Below are 24956 nucleotides of genomic sequence, written 5' to 3' on the forward strand. Positions count from 1 at the left end.
CACTCACCATTTTCATTCGTTTATCACGCTGCAGCAGACTCCTCTTTTTATAATCCGGTTTTTGTAAACTGCTTATTAAAATAAACAAGCCTGTTAAAGTCTCTGAGATGTCACGGTCTCGTTTTTTGGCCTCTGGTGCTGTTGTAAACGTCTCTCAGACCAGTGTCGCGCTCCATAATAGTGAGGACTGCGCCGGTAAACTGCTCGAGCGCACTGACTTCGCCGCAGCGAGCGTCTGCTCTTCAAAGTTAAACTTTGTGCCCGCTGCTTGACGGAATCAAGGAGGCAAACAACCCATAAATGGAGAATTTCGTGCGCAGCTATTGGCTAGGGAGGCTGTGCTCGGCGCGTCATTCCGAAGGGAATCCCACCAGATGATTTCTGGTGTGTTAAAGCAAGCGTCATATCTGCGCAGAGAGGCTTCTGCGCTTACTAAAACTGCATCAACTGAACAACAAGGTAAAACAAAATTACATACATATAGCAGTGGACCTAAAGATGACATATAAAAGGTTATTGTTAAATATTTTGGTTATCAGGTCTTAATCTTTATTTTTTAATGATTTAATTGTGAAGGTCTGCAACATGTTACATTTTATTACATCTGCAATAAGATGTATCCCCACCATAAAAGGATGTTTTTATGCACATTTTAAATTTTTAAATTTTTTAAATCATTTTTTATTACTTTAAATAGTATGTTTGTTGTTGATATTATTATTATGGACTGCTGTTATTATATTGTATGTAAATGATCTGCTTTCTGTTTTCAAATGTTCATTCACCTTATAACAATTCCTCTTCTTTAGAAGCTCATATTTCAAGAGGAACTTTTGTTCACAAAATTTTGAGGAACCTTGACAACGTTTGTGAGAGAAGTTTCTGTGTGGGTGATAGATCATATACAGGAACCTGCTTAATAAAATGATTGACAACAGACAAAATGATTCACTCCACACAGCCAGATATAGACTGTTTATAGGTTTAAATTAAAGAGAAAGCTACTGTCTAGAAGTCTGGGCTTATTTATTTTTATTTATTTATTTTATGATTATTACTTTTATACAGCATGAAATAATTTGACCATCTGATGTTACAAAAGGCTTGTTGAAAAAATGTGATTTCTAAAATAATTGCTACTTCATTAATAATCACACTGATAATAATAAAACATTTTGAGCATCAAATCAGCAATGATCACAGAATCACAAAATGATCTCTGAAGGTCCATGGCACTGTGCTTTACTTGGAGTAAATAAATCAATTACATTGTAAAATATATTTAAAAACTTCCAAATATTTGAGATTGTAGAGATATTTGCACTACTACCGCTTTTTTCTGTACTCTCTTTGATAACATAAAAGAAGCATAAAGAACTTTCAAAGATAAAAGTAACTTTAAATAGTGATTGTGTAATATTTTATTATATTTTCAACTCCGTCCGTCATTATTTTCCAGCAAACCGAACTGAGCGGACAAAGACGCCTCTGAATTTAATAATGAAATGGCTTTAACTGGTGTTAAGCGCTTAATCTTTGTCATTTTACATTACGCTTCTATTCTATTTGATACTGTTATGCTGTATAAATATAGTTACACTATATACATAAAGAGAAGCATAGGCCTTATCGCATTCAGGTTTAGGAATTCAGCAGTAAGCAAACACAAGAGCAAAAGACGGAGTTGTATTTGGAGTATTGGGGAAGGGCGAACTTGTATTTGAACGGGTTTTCTAAGTGAAGTGCTAGTCATGGAGTGTTTTCATCGCCTGTCTACAGAGGACGGCCCTGACCTTTTAGAAACCATGCATGCAGGATCACAATCATTCCGGGCAGGTGGCGCCACGAGTCCGTTAAGACGCTTCAGCTAAACGGGCTCCGTAATACGAAAACGATTTATTTACATGCATATGTGCTTTTTTCTACTCCTGCAGATAACTTCAAAGATCAATGTAAATATTGCATACAAAGATCAAAGGCCCCGATTTAGACTCATTTAACATTTTAGGAAGGGCAAAATGATATCTTGAAGTTCACATGTTGCATTAAACGCGTTAAAGCACTTCATGATAATACGTCTCGATATCATGAACAATATATTTGCATTTAAAAACAAAACGCTCCATTGGTTCACAGGGCTCGCCATAGCTCACTCCTCCTGTTTTTTGTGGGTCCAGAGCTCACACGCTGCACCTCCCTGTTCCTCCTCTAATAAACATGGCTGAACTGGAACACTGGACGCAGAACTATAGGACTGAAACCGTCTGCTGCAGCTCCCGCCGCAGGACTCCGCGCTGTTGATCTGTACGAGGAGACCGAAACATGATGCCAATCATGAGCTGGAAACTAAATTTTGAGTTTGACAGCCGCCGACGAAGAGACTTAGCGGGACCGACCGCATCCAGCTGAGATACAACTGCATGCAAAGCACGGATCGCTAAATGCTTCTTTTGCATTTATAAGAAACTGCGCTTTTAAACGCCTGGTCTCCCGGAAGAAACTCGGATTTAATGCTTTAAGTGAGCTCATGAGAGTTTCCGCAAGAGTTTTAGGCTGCTCTTATATGGATTTTCACTTCAGATATTTGTTGTCGTATCGTCCCTATTAAATGATGTTCTTCTGGTAAAACAAACGAAGCCGATTTTTAAGTCTTATCTTCCTCCACTTCCAGGTAAGTGAGAAACTAGCATGCTAACGACTAGCAGCCAAAGACAAAGTCGTCGTACTTGTTTACTATTCTGCACCACACCTTGTTTATGTATGTTAAGAAAACCCCGTATGTTTGACATCCTGACGGCTAATCTTGCTAATTTAAGACTTTGCTTTGATAGCGGTATCCTCCGTAACTCAGGTGTTCAGCTGTTCACTGTGCTTACTTTGTTAATGACTTTTAGCAAAAAATGCCCACAGTTGTGTATCGTATTTAGACGGGTAGGGTAAGAATGGAGCTAGATGCCCTCTACTTAAGAAACCGTGCAAGTACTTTCAGCTTGTAGCATGTTTAGATAGACAGAGAATGTATGCAGGATGTTGATGCATCAGCCAATGTGTTACTAATGGAAATAAATGAATAACACGATGTCTGGCCCGAACATCTATCTCATGGAAGTTTTGAATGATAGGAATTGTGTGTGTCAAACTCCTCATTGACAAATAGATGCTTTTTGATCATTTATTCTGATTTTACAAATGTTGATATTCAGAACAAAATGGCAAGTTAAAGAAGAGCATATGCCACTTATTAAAATGAGAGAGATTTTGTGCCATGTGGGCAAGAGGGAAAAATGTAAGCATAAATTCTACTTTCACTCTGTATACTTGGAAAGGTTAAGTGGATTTTGGTGTTCTTTAATCTTTACGTAGACTTGATCTGAAGAGGAGTCTCAACTGCTCCATCAAGAAACTAGAAGGTAAACTTCTACCAGGTAAGAAAGCAGTAAGTGCACCAGCTCTTTGGTAAAACGACTCCTTAACTGTTGTCGAGGGTTGGGGGGGTGGCTTAATAGCCACAAGATTTGGTCTTGAAAACTGATTATTTGCTTTCCAACCCATCGGTGGCCTGTTTCGCAAAGATGGTTTTAGTGGTTAGAGTTACGTTTAGGATAAGCCAGAGTTACGCTGAGCAAACTCTGGCTTTTCAGGTTCACGAAAACGAAGGTGTTTTTTTACTTGCATTCATCACCATGATAAGATCAGCTGTGAATAAAGGCCACGCCGTATCTAGAAGCAGTAAAGTCACTACGCTGCATTTCTCTTCCCTCCAAAATTCAAAGCAATTTTAATAGTTAATGCGATTAAGAAGAGCACAGCCTTCATTATTCATAATTTAAGGAAACTATAAATACATGCATATAAGCTTCCTAGAATATAAAAATGTCTTTAAATTAGCTTCCATTTTGCATGTTTGTTAATCTCCTCAGAACCTACATAAATTATTCATTAAATAAATTCAGCTGATTCACTGTCATTAATAAAGTCAGGAGTTTTCTTTCAGCTTTTCTCACAAATGCGCTTTTAAATTCAACAACTGCTTTATTCTTCAGCAGAGGTGTGGATTTATGCGAATCGAACTTCATGTTTAGTGTGATTTGGCTTATTCATTGCTTGAAGTTTATAAAATCCTGGAACTGACTGAGAATGTTTATTCTTGCTCATTCTAAGCTGCCAGTTTCGGATTTGTTTGGTTCGGTCAGCTCTAAATCTCATTCAGAGTTTGTTGAACTAGCTTGATGAGTAAGATTACCGAATAGGCTGATTCATGAACTGGCGCATTGTTCTTTCTGCGGGAACTGTGTATAGCAATTTACTTCTGTGACCGGAAAGTGTTCAAGTAAATGAAAATCCGCTAATTTTTAATAATTTTTGTGTTTCTGCTGGCTCTTCTGTCCTTCCTGTTCATTCTGCCACATTTTGGTACATTGTCAATTAGCAGAAGGCCGTCTGTAAGTTTGTTGGTTTGCATGGCGATCGTGTTGTCTTTTTGCCTCTTTTCTCTCTGTTTTCTTGCCATTGCATCACCAATCAGCTTCTGCTATTGCCGAGGTGAAGATTTGGCAGGAGAGAAGTGTGTGTGTAATACTGAGAGAGAAATGAAACAGAAATGATTTGGCATTTTGAGTGGATCAGTTGAATATGATATTCACAGGTGAAGTCCTTCCTGTATGCGGAATAGCATCTTTTCCAACCTGTTTCCCCTGCACTTGTGCAGCCTCTCTGAATCTTTTAATGCGTGGTTTTGCAAGGAAGAGTCTGTGATCAGCCTTGGTTTGTTATGTTAGGTTTCTGATGCCAGCTGTAGTGTTTACAGAGGGCCGACATGATGCCCAGGCTTCCTCTCTAGACAGCATTTTTAATGGCACACTCTTAACTGGTCATTGTAAATCATTCTTGGTGTAAATCTAGCAGCATTTTTTTACATATTCTCTATTATGTTTTACTGAACATGTATCTTCTTCTTATTCATCTGTGGAATAAGAAAAGAGATTTTGTTAGAAATGTAGTGAGTTGCTGTTCGAAACTACTTAAATCACTCATAAATGTATCATGCAAGGGACATTATATCTTATCCACTATATTTCATGTGTTCTGAATCAGCATGTGATAGATCTTGAAGTAAAAAATAAAATCTGCACTACAATGTGAAGACCGTGATTTGCTACTTTTTATGCAACTTTAGAGTGCATCTTTCAAAAAGCCATCAGTGTGATCTGAAGACTCATTTAAAAACGAGATGTTTTCTGCTACTTCCAGATTACTGTAGATTTAGCCTCATACTAGTTTTGTGGAGTTGGATCAGCTTTGGTTCATTAAAAGAGCTTAATTCTAAGAGTGATTTAATTATACAAAAATTCTGATTCAGAAGACTTAAAATAAAACTTGGTAAATGTTTCTGCCTTTTCTTTTTGTTTCTGACTTTTTAAAGCTTTGAAATGTCTTATTTTTTGTAATGTGCTTGGAAAGAGCTTATCAGTGTATGGCAGTAAAAGCTGTTCCTTTTAATTCAGCTTTAATGCGAATGGAACAATTTGTTGCCGATATGGCAAACATTGAGAAAATGTGTTTTTTTTTTTTTTTTTTTTTAACACGAATGCATTTAGCAGATGATTATCCAAATGAGCACAGTAAGTGCTGGCAAGTGACAGTTTAAGCAAAGTTAAACTCAATTGGAAAAAAAAAAATAGAATAGAAAGTGTTAGTGTTACTTTCCATTTCTGAATGTATAAAGATCCGCTGCTCAGATTGGAATTCAGCAGGAGAGGATAGTGAATGTAAAGGTGAGCAAAAGTGATTTTGTGTCTCTGAGCTTCTGTAATGATTTGAGAAGTAGTTTTAGGCACAGTGAGCCGAAGCTGGATCTGTAGGCAAGCATCAGACTGATAAATTGATAGCTGCTTGGTTTTGTTTGGCTAGTTTGAACGCACTCAAGTTTGCCTTCGACGTCTCATAAATCAGTGCATTCAGGATGACGTCTGTGGACTTAGATTCCATCCTATCGTGGTTTTTGTGAAATTGTAATCTTGCTGTTCCTGCATGTCTTATGAATTGAGCACTGTTGCCACATTAGTATTGTAGTACCATCTACTCTTTAATCCTAATGTCCTGGTTCTTCTAACGAAAGGCCTCGTGGTTCTGACACAGGTACGCCTCAACTCAACAGTCTTCTGCAGAGGCTTGGTTTCTATTCCTCCTGCTCCACCTTAACCTGGGTGCAACAACTCCAAAACAACATTGCATCGGGCTCCACCTCTGTGATGGCAGAGGTTTTATTGCTTCGTGATAGTTGCTCTTGTTCCTAGTAAGTGCTGGGAAACACACTTGAAAGCGACACTAGCAGTGTCAGAGTGTCTGGGGAAGGACTTCATGCTTTTAGGCGCTCACTCCTTATAATAAGCTTCGCAATACGGACCTTCCCTGTTTCCAAAATAGATGTGCTGTGTACTTTTTAGTCTCTCATCTGAAATTAAAACAAAACCTCCCTGCTGTCACTAAGTTTTGTGGACTGGGTGATAGTAGGTGGGTATATGGTGTGGCTGGTGTCACCGTTTTTACAAACAGTAATTGCATCCAGTTTTTTTTGTTTTAAAGAAGGTAATTACTTTTAAGGAGGTGGTATTTAAATATATTACAAAAAGCTTTTAATATGTACAAATATACTTCAAAAATAAATAAGATAAATATTTTTAATAAAAAAACAAACAAACTTTGACCAGTAATGCATTCCTGTCACAGTCAAAATGGATGGAATGTCGGTGGTGCACATACAATGGCAATAAATGTACTAACTAATAAATCACTTTAATACACTTTAATTAAAAATTCAGTTGCATTTTGGGTTAAATTGAAAAAAAAATATCTACAGTAATTTTTTTAGCATCACTTCATAACGCATAGTATGAAAAATAGAGGACATATTAGTATTTTTAAAATAAACTGTTAGTGGTTACATTAGATAGTAATCAAAAGTAATTTGTGCAAAAAAGGATGCTTTGATCTAATTACACTTAAAAAGGTCTTATTGGCTTTCTGTGTTTATAGACATAAAGAAAAATAGGACTCCACGGTCCATCTTAGTCATTTTCTAAGGGATTGTTTTAGTTCTGAGTATGTGGTGACATTTTAGTAGAATGTATCCATTCAGATTGACTCCTCTCTACTTGACTTGCTCCATTTAAATCTCTCCACCGCCCCTACACACACACACACACACACACACACACACACGGAGGCTCTCACAAATGGTGCCTAGTTGTCTCAATGAACATGACTGTTCTTTACGCAAACCCACGTTCTTTGACAAACTTCTCGCCTCATCCTCTCTGTCTGCTCTCTGTCAGTGACTTGTTTTGGCCTTCTGAGCTATCATGCATGTTTCTCTGATCCATTTACGCGTAATCTCTTTGCAGCACAATGCAAATGGGAAGAGAGAGAATTTCTGTGCTTTAACTTGATCCTACCTTCAGAACGGTTGCTTGCCGTATTCAGCATTCTTCTCTCTCCTGCTTTAGCCACTGACACCATTCTAACCTTACATTTTTAACTGTACTATAATTGCTGTCCATATTCAAAGCTACAGAAAAGAAACGCGCAACCAAAGTCATACTTAATAAAACATGCCAGCCACCAAAACCATTTCTAACAGGATGTAAACACAGGAAGCCTGATCACATGATCATACCTAAAATATTTGATGCTGTTATTTTTAGGTGCAGACTGTCTTAATCATGCCAGCGGGTCATTTGAATCAGGTAGTTTTAATGTCAAATGTGCATTATTAATGCCATATATGACGTGCAAAATTTCATGTCAAACCGCTGACGACGATATACTGTGACTCAAGCAATTCGCAACTAATATTTAGTTTGTAGTCGGATTAAAAGAAATAATTATTAAAGTTGTTCCTTGCGTCTACCAAGACTGCATTGATTTGATAAGAAGTACGGTAAACGCCATTACTGAAACTAATTTTTAAAGCAGCAGTTTTGTTTTCTAGCCTCACTACATTTTAAATGCGAATAATACGCTGATGTGGATACAAAACATTTAGTATTATTATTTTCACTTATGCTTATAATAGTGGTGCTGATTCATATTTTTTAAGAACTGAGATGCATTTAATCAAGCTTTTGATAAATTGTTTAATGAAATAAAAAATTTTGCATTTGGTGAATGTCTTGACTTTAATGAATAAATGCATCCTTGCTGGAAAAAACAAATACAAAAAGCATTAGTGTCTTTAAAAAAATGTTAGTGTATATGATAATCCTGTAATATAAATGATTATGCAAATTGTGCAGTGGTATGTTACTTTATCAACTGATCTGCAGTGGCCGTTTATTGATTAGTTTGTAAACGCAGCTTTTTCAGTGTGGCATTGTTTGGCTGGTAACTTAGCGCATCTGCCAAACTACCATCTGCATTTTCTCATTCCTTCTGCTGTTTACCGGTGAGATCAGAGAGGACTGAGCTGCTGCTTAATCCCCTGTAGAGAAGCACGTTGATACGTAGTCATGGCCATTTTACAGGCCAGGCTGCATGCAGAGCAGAAAAGAAGTTGTTTAAATTTGCGAGCAGGCGTGGGTGATGTGCGCGACGATTTAGTAAAAGAGAAGATGGCTAATAGAGATTATGGGCCTTCGCGGTGCCATAAGGTCTGTAAAATTAGCCAGTAAAACCTTAAATACAGATTTAAATAATGCTGTCGCAAAATAAAGATTAAAGTTAAGTTTAAATTTAAACAGGGTGCCAGTGACTTAATCATTACAATAGATTAACCTAAATATATCTAATGGATAAAGTAGTTATCGGGTGTTGTTGATGTTGATTACTCTGCTTTCTTTCAGAATCGCTGCCGTCAGATTCAAGCAGGTGTAGCTCATTAATTGTCTTGAAAAATCCGCTGTCTGACCTTACTGCTTTGAATGCTTTATTGAAGCATCTAGCAGCATTGCGCCTGGAGATGCAACTGCTCACGGGGGCCTAACTCCATCTTGGCTAGTTTGCACTTGCCCTGCTGTAACTCCTCGATAAACGGCCCCAGCTGTGAGATCGAATAATTCCTCACCGAAGCCTACACTCAGAGCGCTCAGCTAGTTGAATCTGTGTTTTCTTCTCCTCACTCTTCCTCCCAGCAACTTGATTATTCTACTCCAATATACACAAATCTCTGTTCATTTTAGGCTCTTAATGTGTCTGGATGATCTTTAGAGTGAGAGAGGGAAGTATGGTGTTTAGAAAGAAGTAGAATGTGGGTTTCTTTATTTCCATCTGTGTGCCTTAAGAGACGGGAAGTAGAGCTGTTTGTCAAAGCAACAATTATAAAACTGTGTGTATTAGAAATGTGCAATTTAACTACTCGAGCTTTCTTTTTTCCATTAAATAGCGTTTGTTTATATATACATTAAATTTAAATAAACATTTTCACATTTTTCTACCAAAAAGTAACGCTTCATTGGTTTTTAGTTTTGTTTGAAATTGATTTCAATAAAATTCTAGTATTGGCCATTTATTAAATCTACAATAATGTACCTTCATCATGTCTGCCAGATTAAACATTTGTACATAGATTATTACTGTCATCCCAATCTATGCCTGTCTTTTACCCCAAGAATGATAAAATATATAAATATAGATAATTCATATTTGCATCCACAAGAATGTTCTGTCAGCATGGTATGGCATTCTGTTTATTATATAAGCCATTTCCGCAGTTATTATTATGTCATCTGCCGCTTTAAAATACTAAAGCTCTTTATAAAGTTGGAAGCATTCAGACTCAGCTGTCAATGTTTTTATTGTTGCTTTGCTGGGGAAAAAAATCTGAAACCTTTTTTTGTAATTTCCTTCTAGTTATCACATACAGCACGCCTCCAGGGGCAACAGTCTTTTAGAATAACATTAGATCAATTATAAATGGAAGAGCTTAGTATAAACTCTGGATTCACCGGCACAAGTATTATTAGTACAAGTAAAATGTCTCTGTGACTAACTGGGTACACCTGACTTTGAACTCGGGTGGCTCTTTTTACTGTGTAAAAAGAAGCTAAACGTCCAGGTCCTTTCTGGCATGCATGTGCACACTCTGTACATGGTAAAGGCTTGTGTGCCTGGGTCTGTCTAGCCAGCACAACAGGACATTTCTTTAATATTAGGCATCATTTTTTCAAGCAATATGAAAGGACAGTCTCTAGGAGAGGGCTTTCTCTGTGCTGCCGTAAAGTGGGCCTAAGTCTGTGAAATCCTAAGTTGGTCAGCGCAGTCCAGAAGTTGCTGCTGCTTAATAAGAAACTGCTGCTGTACTTCGTGGAGGAGCGTCACTGCAAACTATATCATAACATTCATTTCTGTTTGGTTCTTGTAGTTATTGTTATAGCAAAGAAGTATGGACACATGCTTGGAGAGGACTACAGAATAAAACGGAATCAATAATATATGTTTAAATATAAGTGCTAACTTTTATTTTTTTTAATGTATGCGTTAACATTATGAGTTAAATTTCAGCAAGTCATGCATCATTTAGTTGATTGTATTTTTCCTTCCTCTGAATTTCCCACTTCCCTTATTCCTCTTTACAGGTGAAATAGTTGTTAACGAGGCAAATCCTTTGTGGGCAAGTGCATCGTGCGGTAGAGCTGCCAGGATGGACTTCTGGGGGAACTGTGTGTACCTAATCTCCAAAGTGTCCTTCATTGCCTATGCAATTCCTTGCCAACAGGTGTAAGCAGAACAGAACAGCCGTGACCGAGTCAGTACATTGACTGACTGTGTACAATACAGCAGATGGAAACACAAAACATGCTACACACGTTTATTATGCAACTTTTTTTATTATTTGGAGTCACAATTTTTAAAATAGAGAACTAAAAATAAGCAAAATTTCTAATTAATTAAAAAAACTTAAGTTTTTATACTTTAATTTAAAGAATTGCTGACTTGAACATTTTAGGTAGCAGAAAATGCATTTTTTCTAATTTATTTTTCTTTCGCATCGGCTCTTCTGCTAGAGTGCAATGGAAATAATTCAACCTTCTACCCAAGAAACTTTTCTATACATTAAAAAATCTCTGGAATGTAGGCGTATTGTAAACTCATGCCTACAGTGCCTAATTGTAATCTGTATATGCATTATAAAATTGAAGATTAATCTACTATAGCTGATAAAAAATAAATCAATAGATTGGCTGACCTGTTGTACTATAATTTGAATTTATTTATTTGTAATTGGGCATGATAAATGTTTCTGTAGAGCTAACAGTGTATTGAGAAAAGTAGTCCTGTATTATGTGGTGTGAACATATAGGTGAAATAGATTGAAATCTTTATATTGCTAAGCCATGACTATACTTCCTGGCAGACTGGTTAAATGGGTTATAATGAGGGAAATAAGTTTCAGACCCTGTCTTAAGACACCGAGTCATACAAAAGAATCCAAAGTTCTTTCCAGAGCAGTGAAGTCTGCTGACACATATTAACTTATATAGTCACCCTGGCCCTGTTACAGCTCTCAAGTTAAATAAGTTAAACATGTTAATAATCCCCTCAGTCAACATATGATCAGCTGATTTACTTTAGGAAAGCAGGTAAATTATTAAAGTCTCAAAGTTTGTGCAGGCTTTCACCATTACACCGGGTTCTACACACAGTGCCAGCTTAGAGCTCATGAGGTTATTCCTACTGATAACATCAACATAAAAAGATTCAAAGTAAATAAATGAAAAATGAGCCTCTTTTTTTTTTTTTTTTTCTTTTATTGTTTACAGAGATTCCACAGCACTCCACCGCCTCTTGGGTGAGTACGATATCCCGCTGGCCTGTGTGGAGCAGGTAGTAAGCAGGTAATTCAACAGCACATAAAGACACTCCACCGAGCTTTCCCAAAACCTGCAGAGACCACCTGTTCTTTGCTGCCGCTTACAATCAGTCGTAATCACCATCGGAGACATCTTAGCACGTAAGCTCTAGTCCCTGCACGCCATAACAAATAATATGACTCCGACTGTACAACCCTGAGCACCACCTGATCCTCCCACACAACGTTATCAGACTGAAGTTCATAATCAACTTATGCAATATTCTCTCAAAAAGATTTAGGTGTAAGATTTAGGATGTGATTCTCCTGATAGCTAATTTGGTTTGCTAAATAGAGGCGATCCAGAGGTTTTCCCCATAGATGCCCTGGCTGGGCGTGGAGATAAATTCCTGGGGCTCTTTGCACCCTAGTTTGAGTAACACTGCTCCGTGAAACTCCAAATCCATGCTTTACATTCTTTAATAGCCTAAATAGAATATTTGGAGCGCTCTGACGTCAGACCCCACGCAGCTTTTGGTAGAACGCCCGCTCGCAAGCTTTTATCCCTGTCGCTTCTCCGTCTGCTCTACTTCAAAATTTTTTTCGCAACTTTTGAACTGTTTCTTGTTTTTCCATCTCTTCTTTTTTTTGACTGTATCCCAACAGTTAATCTATATTTCTCTGTCTGTTCCCTTTTCCTTTGGCGAAACTGCTGCTGCATTTGTGAGCACATAACAAAAAGGATCGTTTCAGATGACTGACTGTAACCCCGCTGGCTTGACTTTTCCACGAGTGATGCGGTCAATTGTGACAGCGTGAGTATAGCTGCAGAGAACCTGTTTGGGTGGCTGCTTTAGCATAGCAGTGATGAGCCTTATCCAGCCAGACTACCTGAGCCTGGCCGCGATTAATCTTGTTTGTGTTAGATCCCTTGCACTCCCTCATTGCTGATTTAGCCCCTGGCAAGTTGAATTGCTGTGTGCTGGAACAGATAGAGCATGAAGCCTGCTTCTTTTCCTTTTTTTTTTTTTTTTTTTTTTACTCTGTCTGGTGTGGCTTTAAAAGACCTTTTATGTGAGATTTAAGCTTAGAAAAATACTCTTCGTACTCTTTGTGGCTTCCAATCTATCAGTAAGATGCTTTAGTGACCCCCTGGACTGGACAGTGGCGTGAAGGCTGTCTATGTTGTATTATGTACAGGACCAAAAGCTCCAAATAAACCAACTGCTCATATTTGTTCTTCCTTTTTATATATTTGATGTCACAAGTGCAAGAGTAGGCTTCTTGCTTTTTATTTACGTAGATTAATTGCATTTAGCAGCAATAATTGGGCCTTTCAATCAGTTTGCTTTTTGAAGCATTTATTATTATTATAATGAGTTTAATTAATTTTGTATATTATTACTACATTAACATTACCAAAATATATACTTTCATGAAATTGATGCTTTAATAAAATGTTAATAAAAATCTTATATTACTGGCAGTTTCTTTTACATATGCCATTTTGATTAAAGCGATCTTTCATATGATATTGCTATAAACTAGTTCTACATTATAAAGTCAATGTGAACATTTCTTCACTAAGCTCACTTGGGGAGGAACTTCATCTTGTAGTAAAGATAAGGTAATATGTTCTTTAAAACTGCAAATTGCAAAAACAGAATATGTGGCATTAATTAGCACTTTTGTATTCATTGCAGTTACTTAGAGTAAGAGTAGCTATTTCACTATCTGTATTACGTTAAAAGTAAGTATGATTTCTGTGTTTCTGATTATTTGATCGAATATTGTGTAATAGAGATTATACTTGCTGCTTACTGCACGTAGAATCCACATTGAGATTAGTAAACTTGCAGTAAGTGACCAATGACACGTATTACTGCGTATGTTCGTGTGCTTCTCCTCTGCCAAATCCCAATCCCACCCCAAGCACAAAATCTAACTTCTTGTGTCTGTTTGTTTTTGCTCTATAGTGAATGACGTTAAGGAAGCAGAAGATTTTAGGTTCTAATCAGATTGAAATTTAACCCTACCGAGCTTATCCTCTACTGCAAAGACTCCGCATCATCCGATTCTCGCTTTGATGAAGCCGGGCCCAGGAGTGCTAAAAAGGTACTACACACATTGAAATAATAACCTTATGGGCCCTCATACACCCAAACACACCCACACATGCCCACACACCTCCGCGTTGCTCCAGGTGCTTTGGATCATTCGAGAGAGGATTAAGAACTCAATGGGTTTGACCTGAAGCTCTCAGCTGAAGTCTGGGCATTTTTTTTGTCTGTTTTTTTTTTTTCCTCTTGAATTAAAAAAACAAGTGCAAGAAATTCCTGCATATTATTGGTTTCCTCTCCTGGAATGAAGTGGAATTATGAATTTATTAATTTTAGTATGTGTTCTTGTCTTTTGGGAATGCATTTTATGTTGTTCTATTGCACGTTATTTTGTCAGTGTCTCTACTTGGTTAAAATCTATTCTTAGAAATGGTAGGCCTGTGGTGTTTCAGGAAGTTCTCTTCTTTGTCTCCCTCTCTATTGGGAGAGGTTGTAGGATGATGGGATTATAGTTTGTCTTTTACCTAGAGCAGCCCCTGCTTTCATCCACGTTTTCTGTCTGGAGTGATACTGATCTCCCGCTGCAGACCTGTAATGACGGATTTGTCTCTCTTTCTGCTATACCCCCTCATACATGAGACTCAAACAAAGTGACTTTTTTGTGTAGATTTTTACACAAAGAGCATGTAGATTCAAATTTGAAATTACCTGGGAAATGTCTATAAGGAGTTATTTAATTTGTAATTTAAGCAATTTTATCAATTTTTTCCTATTTACTGACTTCTGAAATTTTTTTATCCTGGCTATTTTCTTATAAAAAAGTTTGTCAGTTATTTACGTTATAATTTGAAAACTAGGAAAGATTTTTGTTTGTCCTCAAGGCAAAATACGTTAGTTTTACAGTCATTTATTTTATTTTAACCCTTTACCCCTTTTTACTTTATTTAGCAAGGACATGATTAAATTGCTCAAACAATTTACTGTAAAGACTTTATATAATATTTACAAAATATTTCTGATAATAATAAAAATATTATTTCAACTTCAAAGAATCTTGAATAAATTATCAATTTAAAATGTATTTAAGTAGAAAAAAACAAATAAACTGTGAATTGTAAGATTTGGCACAGTTTTTTATGCTAAAAACATTAACATTTTACTAAACCCAAATGCTTGAATGGTAGTATAAAATTGTAACATTAGTTTCATTTTTTTTTCATTATTTTCAAGACTCCCATTCTGAGTTTTAGATTTTCTAAGTCTCTGACAGAAAGGATAATCAGATGTTTTACAGAAGTCACTATATTTCTAAAAGTTTTCTTAATCTTTAATGTTAGTTGTATATTTTCTTTTTCTTTTCCAATGATAGACTTAAATGCCAAAAATTACAGCAATAAAGCATATTGAAGCATTTTGAAAGTTCCACTGAAACATCTGAGGCTCTCTGCCCTACTGCAAAGTAAAGCATGTTCTGTTGAGGAATGTCTCTCCTCCTCCCGTCATACATCTGTAGCATAAAGCAGATAAAAGAGCTCTTTATACAAGCTTGATCTGATCATACCATGCTGACTCCAGGCTCTGTGGACTACACCGCCCATGGAACTTATCCTGCTTTGCTTCACAACAGCTGCCATTGCCTTCCAACATGGAATCCCTTTGTGTAAAACTAATATTCCACATTGTATGTTCCTGTCAGAAAGAGGAGAACGGGCTCTCCTGTTCATCATTCCTGCAGTGTAACAAGCCCTGATTGGCCATTCCTATAGCTTGTGACCTAGAGCCAGATGAATGGTTTCCACAGCATCTTGGAAATGGTTGTTAGTCATCATTTATTAGTCACTAGAACTCTCAAAGGCTGCACTGAGAGCTGTTTATGTCTTTTGAAAGAGTGAAAAGGGAGTTCTTCTGCAATGAGAGGAAAAAACTGTAGAGGGGAAGCTGAAGCACCTGCAGTTACCTACCAAAAAACAGGGCCCAAGCTCCAGTGGGGAGATAACTAAAGGCATAGGGAAGGAGTAAAGTAAACGGGAGGAAAGAAAAAGAGAGTGCCAGGTTCAGCTCTAAAACAGTCTGCCAGCTCTCGAGAATGTGTGAAGGAAGGGGGAGAGGGAGCAAGAAAAGCACCAAAAGCAAAAAGCAAGAGGAACAAAAAGCTCTTTGAGTAAACGGCTCTCACTTTCTGAGCTCTTAGCAAACAAGCGCATTTATCCTGAAGTTCCGTTCCAGAGCTTTGCCTGATGCTTCTTGTTCCTCAGTGCCAGTGAAGGCCTATGGCTTACGAAGCTTACGTGAAGGGCAAAGTAGAGTGCGTTTCCTTGACAGCTGCCGTTAACAGCGCAATGCTTTTCTGCTGTTAGTATTATAGAGGAGTCAAAGAAATTTTCTAGGTAGGCAGTTTTCAGGCATCTCAGCTCCTGATTGGACTAAAAGGCAGAACACCTTTATTGTGTGTTTCTCAATTTAGTGTAGACTACGTTACTGTTTAGAGGAATTAATGCAAAGGCATTTAATAGAAAAAATAGGTAATTTATAATAACCAGTTGGAAGATTACAGAGCTGCTTTCTTCAGTCTGGCGTGTAATGTGTCATCAGTCTTTATACAGTCAGTCATTTGTTGGCACTTCTTTGTACTCATTAGTACAGGTTTTTCTTCTTTAGAGAGTTTTCCTACAGTAGTCTCCATTTTTAAATCACTGCTGGAATAAGTATGTTTTTGTCCTTTTACACTACAAGCCTTAAAATGTTTGATTGAGGGCTCTTTACACAGAATGTATTTTTTGAAAATGCATTTTTTAAATGCAGTGCAGTGGAATAAAAAAATAATTAAAAAGTGAACTTCCGGATGCCAAGTGTTTTAGACACAAGCTCAATATTTCAGAATACTAATGAGTGTGCAAGTAAAGGTGAAAAGTCCAGCCTGGCTTGAGCTTTGAGCATATAGATGCTGTTGAATATTTCCATGCATGGATCCAAATAGCTATGCCAAGAAAAAAACTCTCTGAATGAATGAATGAAAATAGGAACTGACTAACAGGAAAGGTAGGAGAAGAGATAAAAAGAAAGAGAAATTCCTCAACTTGGACTGTGTATATCAACTGAAGGTGCAGGATCTCTACTTAACTGAAGCACTTTAGATGTGGTTTTTTCAGCACACTGTGGCAGAAATATTTATTAGGTATCCATAATTTCCAGGCTTAATTTTTTCAAATCCCTTTTTAAAAGATTAGAGATGCACATGTCTCTATCGGTAATGGCGTGTTCTGAATTTAATCAATTAGCTTAGAAACATTTTGCTAGTAAATGTCTTCAGTTTTATTGTGAGAGCGAAAGAAGGAATTTGTTGTAATGACGCTTCACTTCTGCTTTCTGAGGAAATCGCAGTGAATAAGCAAAGGTCATTTTCGTGTTAGTCATCATGGGAATGTATGATGTGCTTTTGCAGGTTTGCCTGGCCATCGCTTTCACACTCCCACCCTGCTGACCTACAGCTACTCTTTGGCTTTGGAATATGTTGGTGCCGATACCGCTGGATCAACAGGTAGGAAAAACACTGATGTGGCATTGGCAGCCAAATTATTTGTGCTGACTTCCACAAGAGCTACAAATCGAAAGTTAAGTTATCCATACATTCAGTTTCACTGCAAAAGCCATGACATGAGAAGACTTCTTCCTGGGAATGCAGAATAACAGTGTTAAGAATAGCATGGCCTATAATAAGATTTATATAGATGCTGTTTTTGGGGTTGCATTGTAACATTGTAGTTTTTAAGACATGACTGAATGTAACCTGATAATGGTCTGATGAGTATATGTGATCACCAGGCCGCAAACTCTAATGCAGTCTTTTAGGGTAAACCACATGTAAAAAAAAATATGGGATCTAAAGAGGGCTGTTTTACTATCATTTACTATCAAGGTCTGAATCTACATACTTCTACAAAATGTCATTCTCACCAGGGTCATTACATATGATCAAAAAATAAAATTCTAAAATTGAGAAATATTATTACAATTTCTAGCAACTGTTTTAATTGAGGATGCACCAAAAATGAAAATTGTTGTTTTATTGTCAACATTTTTTTATTAAATGTAGTATTATTAGAGTTGGTTTCATGTAGCTAAGTATCGCTTAGCCTGTGATATCACCAAAAACAATATTGCTGTGTGTAATAATAATAATAGACCGCCTAATAATAACAATAACATTTATAAATTAATAGGAGAATGAGCCTAATATCCTTGCGACTATAGACAAAGACAACTGGTATTAGTATTGTGCTTATCTATGATAGTCAGATATATTGTTGTCTATCGGGACGCTTAACTCCTAATTATTATAATCCCATAAAGAAAAATCCGGCTATTCACCCATCCTGTTTGCTATCCTGTGCTGCTGTTTCTGGCTACGTGCACATATGGTTTGTTCAGGTGAGCGGGTGAAGCAGTAAGCACCCTGGTGGGGCTGCAGGATCTCTTTCGACTGCTCCTCAGACTGGGACAGAGAGATCAAGTTGGTGAGCTGGGTGCCCTCCGAACGGAGGGTGTACTATAAATCAAGGCTATTTCATCTCTACCCAGGTGAGTTTACATGTAATTGTGGTCTGTTTTGCAAACAGCTTGGAATTATAAGCTTCTTACTCTGAAGATCGTTGCTGCATGACTCCATAACCTCTGGTGTAGCGAGTGAATATAAACAGAAACACGGCCATGTATGAGCACATGTGCAGTACAAAAAGTCTATTGTTAAATGGATCTTGAATTAAGTCATCGTAACAAATCTCCAGTGAAAATGAGGATAACTGATTAAATTGTGAGCTGCCTACATAATCTGCTCAGACAGATGAGGAATGTTGTCCTTTCTTCTGGGGTGGTAATCTCTCTGGAATGAAAGCACTGATTCACTGATCCACACACAGTTCACTAACAAGGTCATTGTGTTTTATAACATCGGCACAAACAAGCATCATATATTTAGTACGTGCGTGTCAGTGCCAGTAGCCATTTATCATGAAATGAATTTTTTTCTGTTGTTTGCAGTCTCCTAGAGTTCTTTGCAATGGTTCCGGCATCTCTTGCAGATCAGGATCTGTAAAGTAGTACGCTCTGCTGTTTTTACTCCTAATGCATCGGTGAGAGCAGCTTTACCAGACTGGGATTATTAGTTTGGGAGGAGAGGAGAGGAAATCTACAAATCACTTTTATTACTCCTAGTCTGTTTTGGTTTCTTTGTCAGAGAAGGAAAGTACATAAGTAATCTTGGTTAGTAGTCTTATTCAGGCCCTGTAATGGTCATGCAAATGGTAGACTGATGTGTACTTACAGTTGTAGAGTCAACTATGTGGCAGCCAACATATGTTGGCTAATGTGTGATATTTGTAGAGTATTTTTATTTGTGTGTATTTACCCTTTGATTTGTAGTTGTGGTGCATGGAATCACTCCAGTTGGAGAGCACTCATCCCATGTCTAACTTCAGTGACCACGCTTAGCAGGAGGAAGGTGGAGCAGCGGTAAGAAAGAGAGAAATTATATGCCAATTAAGAGATTTTCGCTTTGACCACTGGTTTTGCTGAGAAATTAAGCCAGTGATTGTAATGTTATGGAAAGTAGATTGGCTTTAGTATATATTATTAAATGTTGTGGATGCCTGTTGTTTGGTCATCAGAGGCATTTGGCAACATGAGAGCTCCAGTAGGGCTGCTAGATCTAACAATGCAGGCAGTAATTTTCAGAAAATGTGGTTTAAATGCTCTGTGTTCTGCAGGATTTCCAGTGCCATCACTAAGAGCCACCCCCTCCCGCAGTGATGTCTTCAAGTCGGTTGGACAAAAACCTCCCGAACATCCAGGATATTCAGGCTGCTCTGTTGAAACTGAGGCAGATTTGTGTTATAGGTAATCAATAGCCTGCTGGATAAGACTTTAACTCCTTAAGGAGAAATCCTTACCAGGCATAATCATTTTAACATTTTTGGTTATTCCAAGTAATCCACGCTGTGTTTCCTGGGTGCCATTTAAAAACATGTTAGTTGGAAATACAGTTTTAAAACTCTACACTCTGAAAATTAAAATCTGTAAAATAATCCAAATGATCTAATATGACTTGTAGGAAGTCACCTGTTTGTTGACTTGCATTTTGTATTAAGATCCTGTTACAAGTTGACAATTATAAATACAGCTGTAGACAGGGTCTAAAAATGTTTTGAGCTTCTTCTTTTTCAAACAATTTCCAGAAGATTGCTTTCATAGTGCACCAATATATTGAGCCAAAATACACATATTACAATGAAAATTGGCATTTCCCCACTTGCTTATAAGCAGAGGTAATGGCTTAGTTTGTTCAATTATGTGCTACACTTGGGCTCCTGTGCACCCATCTACAGTGTAACAAGATAAGAGGAGAGGTCTAGAAGAATCTAAGCTCAAGTGGTCACACAGGAGGTGCATTTAAAAAGTCTCAGTACAAGGAGGAAATGACATCTCTCTTGGGCTCTAATGCATCCTCTATATTTATAACCATAAGCAGATTCCTTTGAGGAGTCTGAAGAGAAGTGGCTGTCATCCTTGGAGAGCTCAAGATGGATGGAGTATGTCAGGTATGATTAAGACACTTATAAGTAGTCACCAAACAGCATATTTGATGTCTCAGCTTGTGCCAGAAGTTATTGCGTGCCAAAAATGTTGGCAACAGACATATGTTTCTGTTTGTGCATTCTCAGGTGTTTATTTAGAAATCAACAAATCTATCTGTAGAGCACTTTTAAGATCGATTGTGGTGTGCATGTTTTTACAGGACAGTTTCTGCGGCATGCAGTAGAGAGTAGTCTATATGTTGGAGAGCAGACAATATGTGTCCGTCATACTCCTAGGTAAAAAAAAAAAAAAAAAAAAAAAAGCATTCCTAAGCAAACTATTCCTTTAATTGTTCTCTTTATCTATTTATATGAACCAATTTGATATGTGAAATGTGACATCTTGTAAATACTATGTGAAATGATTAATGATCTCCTTTATTCTGTATGTGTGTGCACAGAGAAAGAGGATCGGGACCTAGGTTGTGTGATTTCCTGTCTGAGTGCAGTTGATGTGTGATCCTCACTGCAGAAGTCTGCCACGGCTTCCAGGTCTGATCCAGAAGAGGTGGGTAATGGCTGGGCATACGTTTCTCGATCGTTTGCCAACCATCTCAAGAAGAGCGACAAAGAGGAGGTAGTACAGCTTATAGCCGTTTGGATTACAGTATGTTGTTTGCTCATTTATGATGTATACATGTTGCCCACTTCTTTCAAATGTACGAGAAGGTTTTATGTTGTTAAGTATTGTTCTCTCTCTGCAGTCTCTGTGTTCCTGCTGTTCCTGGACTGTGTGTGGCAGCTGGTTCATGGAATCAGTACCCAGCAAGCCTTTGAGTTCACTGAGGTGTACCTGGCGGTGTGCTCGGGGATAGTATATGGAGTCCCCGTCTTTCAGCACCTTCATTTTAACTGCCCCCGACAAAGAGCGGAGCACAGCAGGGTTAGATGCTTTAAGTTCTTTTTGTTGACATCTCCGTTTCTATATCTTTCTGCCTCTCATATCTGTCTCTCATTTCTTCAGGATTTTGCAAGCAGTAAGAGTATTCACCTGGGACAGGACCAGGCTCTGCGCCTTTCTCCAGTGTGGGACTGGTCTCAACAGTTCAGTCTTAAAGATCAGACTCTTTTTAATAATCCCTGTATGTGGGCAAGATCGCCACCTGTGTGCAGAACGGCACAGTGAAGACATTCACACACCGGCGCAGCAAGGTGAGCTCTTTATCCCTGCTAGTCTGGATACAGTAGACTTTGTTGTCTCTAATTAATACCATTTAACAACAAAATATAACAGGGCTTTAAAAATGAGCAGAAACGGTATTTTGCCTTATTCCTGAATTCGATGTATTATTACTAGCATCTGACTAGTAATTTATTGGCGATATGAGCCTGTTACAGATAAATTGGTATCAGCGAATCGTCACCGATGTGAACTGCACGCAGGTCTTCTGCGCATCACGCCTGCCAAATGATCGCAAGCAGTCAGTGCTTGTGTTTGTATCAGCTGCGCGCGTCCCAGAACTCATGTGTTGCTGTTATCATCGTGATCACTCCAGCGCTTTTACACAGGACATTTTGTCAGTAATGTCACAGATTGAAAAGTTAGTATCTTTCAGCAGTCCAATAGATGGCAGGTGCGGTGGTGGCTTCGAATCTGTTGAATGGCGAATTAGCACTGCGTTTTCACCTAAGTGGTGAGATGCAAAAACAATTCTGTACTGTATAGCGGAATTTCATGTAATCTGTTTAAAAACATTTTCTTTGCCTATGATAGTGATAATAAAGTTCAGCGTTTACTTCAACGAAAAGCTTAGAGCACAGTCAATACAACATTATGTTTTATAAATTTTGGCTAAATGTGTTAATCAAAAGAAAAAAACTTTATAGACATTAAAGTTGTTGCTTTGTTAGTGAGCGAGAAAAACATGGCTACCATTGTGACTGCTATGATGAATTTAAAATAGCGCGTTAGGCACATTTTTTCTTAGTCGCACTACTTAAATTCAACATTTCTTAACTGCAAAATTCTATTATGTAATGGAATGATAAAATAACGTTATTAACGGTTAATGGCCGGATAAAAAGATAATGATGGTTTTAATTTATTGTTGGCTTCTTCCTCAGAAAAACTACAGCTCCACGCTGCGGGGTCTGCCCACTGCTTTGCGGAACAGCTCTCTCGGTCCGAACGACACCTGGCTGCGCGGAACTCCTCGATGCTGCGTCCTCATTCTGATTTATCTCAGTTGGGGCAGCGAGGAGACCATCGAACGCGCCGTCGGGACTTTTCTCTCGTCCTGTTCCACCTACAGGGCCTGCTGCTCCCCAGCTCCTCCCATCTCACCTCTCCGTCCTGGAAGCTCTGCTTCCTGCGCTGGGAATTCCCGAGGCACAGATTACTCAGGGCGGCCCGTCACACCTTCCACAAGCTCTCGGTGCTCAGAACGAAGATCGAAATGCTCCAGAACCAGTTGAAGCAGTACCAAGGAGCAGGCGGGTACCCTTACAACCTGCATGAGCATAGCAAAATGTACTTTAAAGCGACTTCCAGACTCCTCACCAGTCCCCCCTGCTCCTCCAGAGTACCTCAGCTCCCTCGTTCCCATTTCTCTCCTGTGGGCAACCTGTGTCGCCCGGATCCTGAGGACTCCTCTTGCTAAGTTCCTCAAGCGGAGCCAAGATCTGGCTCTCCACGGAGACACTGGCTAATGTAGGACGATTTGAGGGCAGGCGACTGGGATAGGACTGTGAGGTCACACAAAGATGAAGATCTAAGGCCTGAAGATCTCCTCACTTCCCGTATTTAGGTCTCATTTAAAATGTGCAGGCTTGAGGTACTGGCAGTCACCTGGACACTTTTATTCAGTCTGTTAAACAGTGTCTGTCAGTGAGGATTTGTTTTTGCACATGATAAAATATAAAGCTCCAATCGCACATTTTCTGACTTAGGATTGTTTGGATGGGTTTTACACTGCCTGTGTAGACTTCTCTTCGTGTTAAAATATTTGGTGGATATTTGTGTGGAGCTTGTGGCATTAGTTGGAAAGGAAATAGAACTAAGTAACACTTTATATTTAAGGTTCAGTTTGTTAACATAAGTTAATGCGTTAGGGATCACGAACTAACAATAAACTATTTTACGGCTAATATAAAAAATTTCCATGTGCATACACACTAACATTCAGAGGTTTATGGTCAGTTCGTTTTCTGTTTTAATGTTAAAAGTGAATTTTTCAGCAGTCCTTGACTCTAGTCATCAGTGTGTCATGATCCTTTAGAAATCATTCTGATATGCCGATTTGATTCTCAAAAAGCATTTATCATCCTTTGTTCATAATGCATTTACTGATATTAATTTATAAAAGCGTAAAAATTACAGTGCGTGTTCAAATAACATTTCGCGTTTGATACCTAATGCATTAATTTATGTGACAAATCAAACTTTATTATATAGTCTTTTTGTAGAACTATAACTTAAATCTATGGTATAAAATGTGCATATATTTTATCTTTTAATCTAAAATAGTTTAAGATTTCTCGAAACCTTCTGGTAAGGTCTAACCGTAGTTAGCTGTATTAAAATCAATAACCAAAATTGTGAAACTTGATCTGGGAATTGACAGGGTTTAGCAGTGGAAACCCTATAACTGTGCACATATGGGTGCCTCAGGCCGGCTGGACTCGGTCTGAGACCCGGGCGCTTTCTAAAGCACAGCATGGCTGTTCGAAGATGACTGACAGCTGCTTAAGCCAATCAGCTGGTTGATTGGATTTGCGTTGCAGTCAGTGTCTCGAACGGCATCTGAGTTTCAGATTAGACATTATCCTTGAGAAAGTTGTGCTAATGCACCTGTGAACTTTGCTTTCATTTGGAGTTACTTTACTAAGCGTGATGCGATCTTGGTTTGATATGTAGCTTTTTTTTTTATTATAGATTTTTATTATAGTTGGGGACTTTTCTTTCGATTTATATTCTTTGACTTGTTTTTCCTAGAACTGGTACTCACCCTTTACCCCCGATACCCTTTAAGTAGTCTGAAGTAATGCACAGTATGTGTGTGATTTACCACTATGCGCTGTCTGGAGTATGAAAACTGTGTGTTTTGTAACAGCACGGTTTGATTTGTCAAACAGCACTGATATTTATTCAGTTATGCAAAAGAAACTAAAACAGGGATATTGTACAAATCCTCTGTGCCTTGTTGTAGGCCCTGATTGCGGTGTACCTGTTCCTTTTTTTCCTCTCTGGATATTAAAGCTACAAAACACATCACAGGACTTTTCCCTTTGGTGTGTGTGAATGGAACGACTCTTGACTAATTCCAAAGCTTGGTGTGGAAGTTATTTAGATGTACCCGGTTGGTCAGTTGTGTCTGTGTAGAGGGTCAAAAGGGTCTTAATTTTAGGTTTGTTTGCGAGCTCAGGAGGCAGCCTTGTGAGGTAATATGCAAAATTTGGCTCTTCAGATTTTCATGCAAATAAAGAGAATTGCCACCTGGAATGGAGAACTGCCTTTTTGTTCCTGAGGACATTAAATATGAC

At 38.1% G+C, this 24956-nt stretch overlaps 1 pseudogene; it reads left to right on the plus strand.

Moving 5' to 3' along the window:
- Nucleotides 1–23157, plus strand: part of LOC122347932 — a 52329-nt pseudogene extending 29172 nt beyond the window's left edge.
- The last annotated feature ends 1799 nt before the right edge of the window (nucleotides 23158–24956 follow it).

Source organism: Puntigrus tetrazona, chromosome 7, assembly GCF_018831695.1.
Source record: "Puntigrus tetrazona isolate hp1 chromosome 7, ASM1883169v1, whole genome shotgun sequence".
Classification (NCBI taxonomy): Eukaryota; Metazoa; Chordata; class Actinopteri; order Cypriniformes; family Cyprinidae; genus Puntigrus; species Puntigrus tetrazona.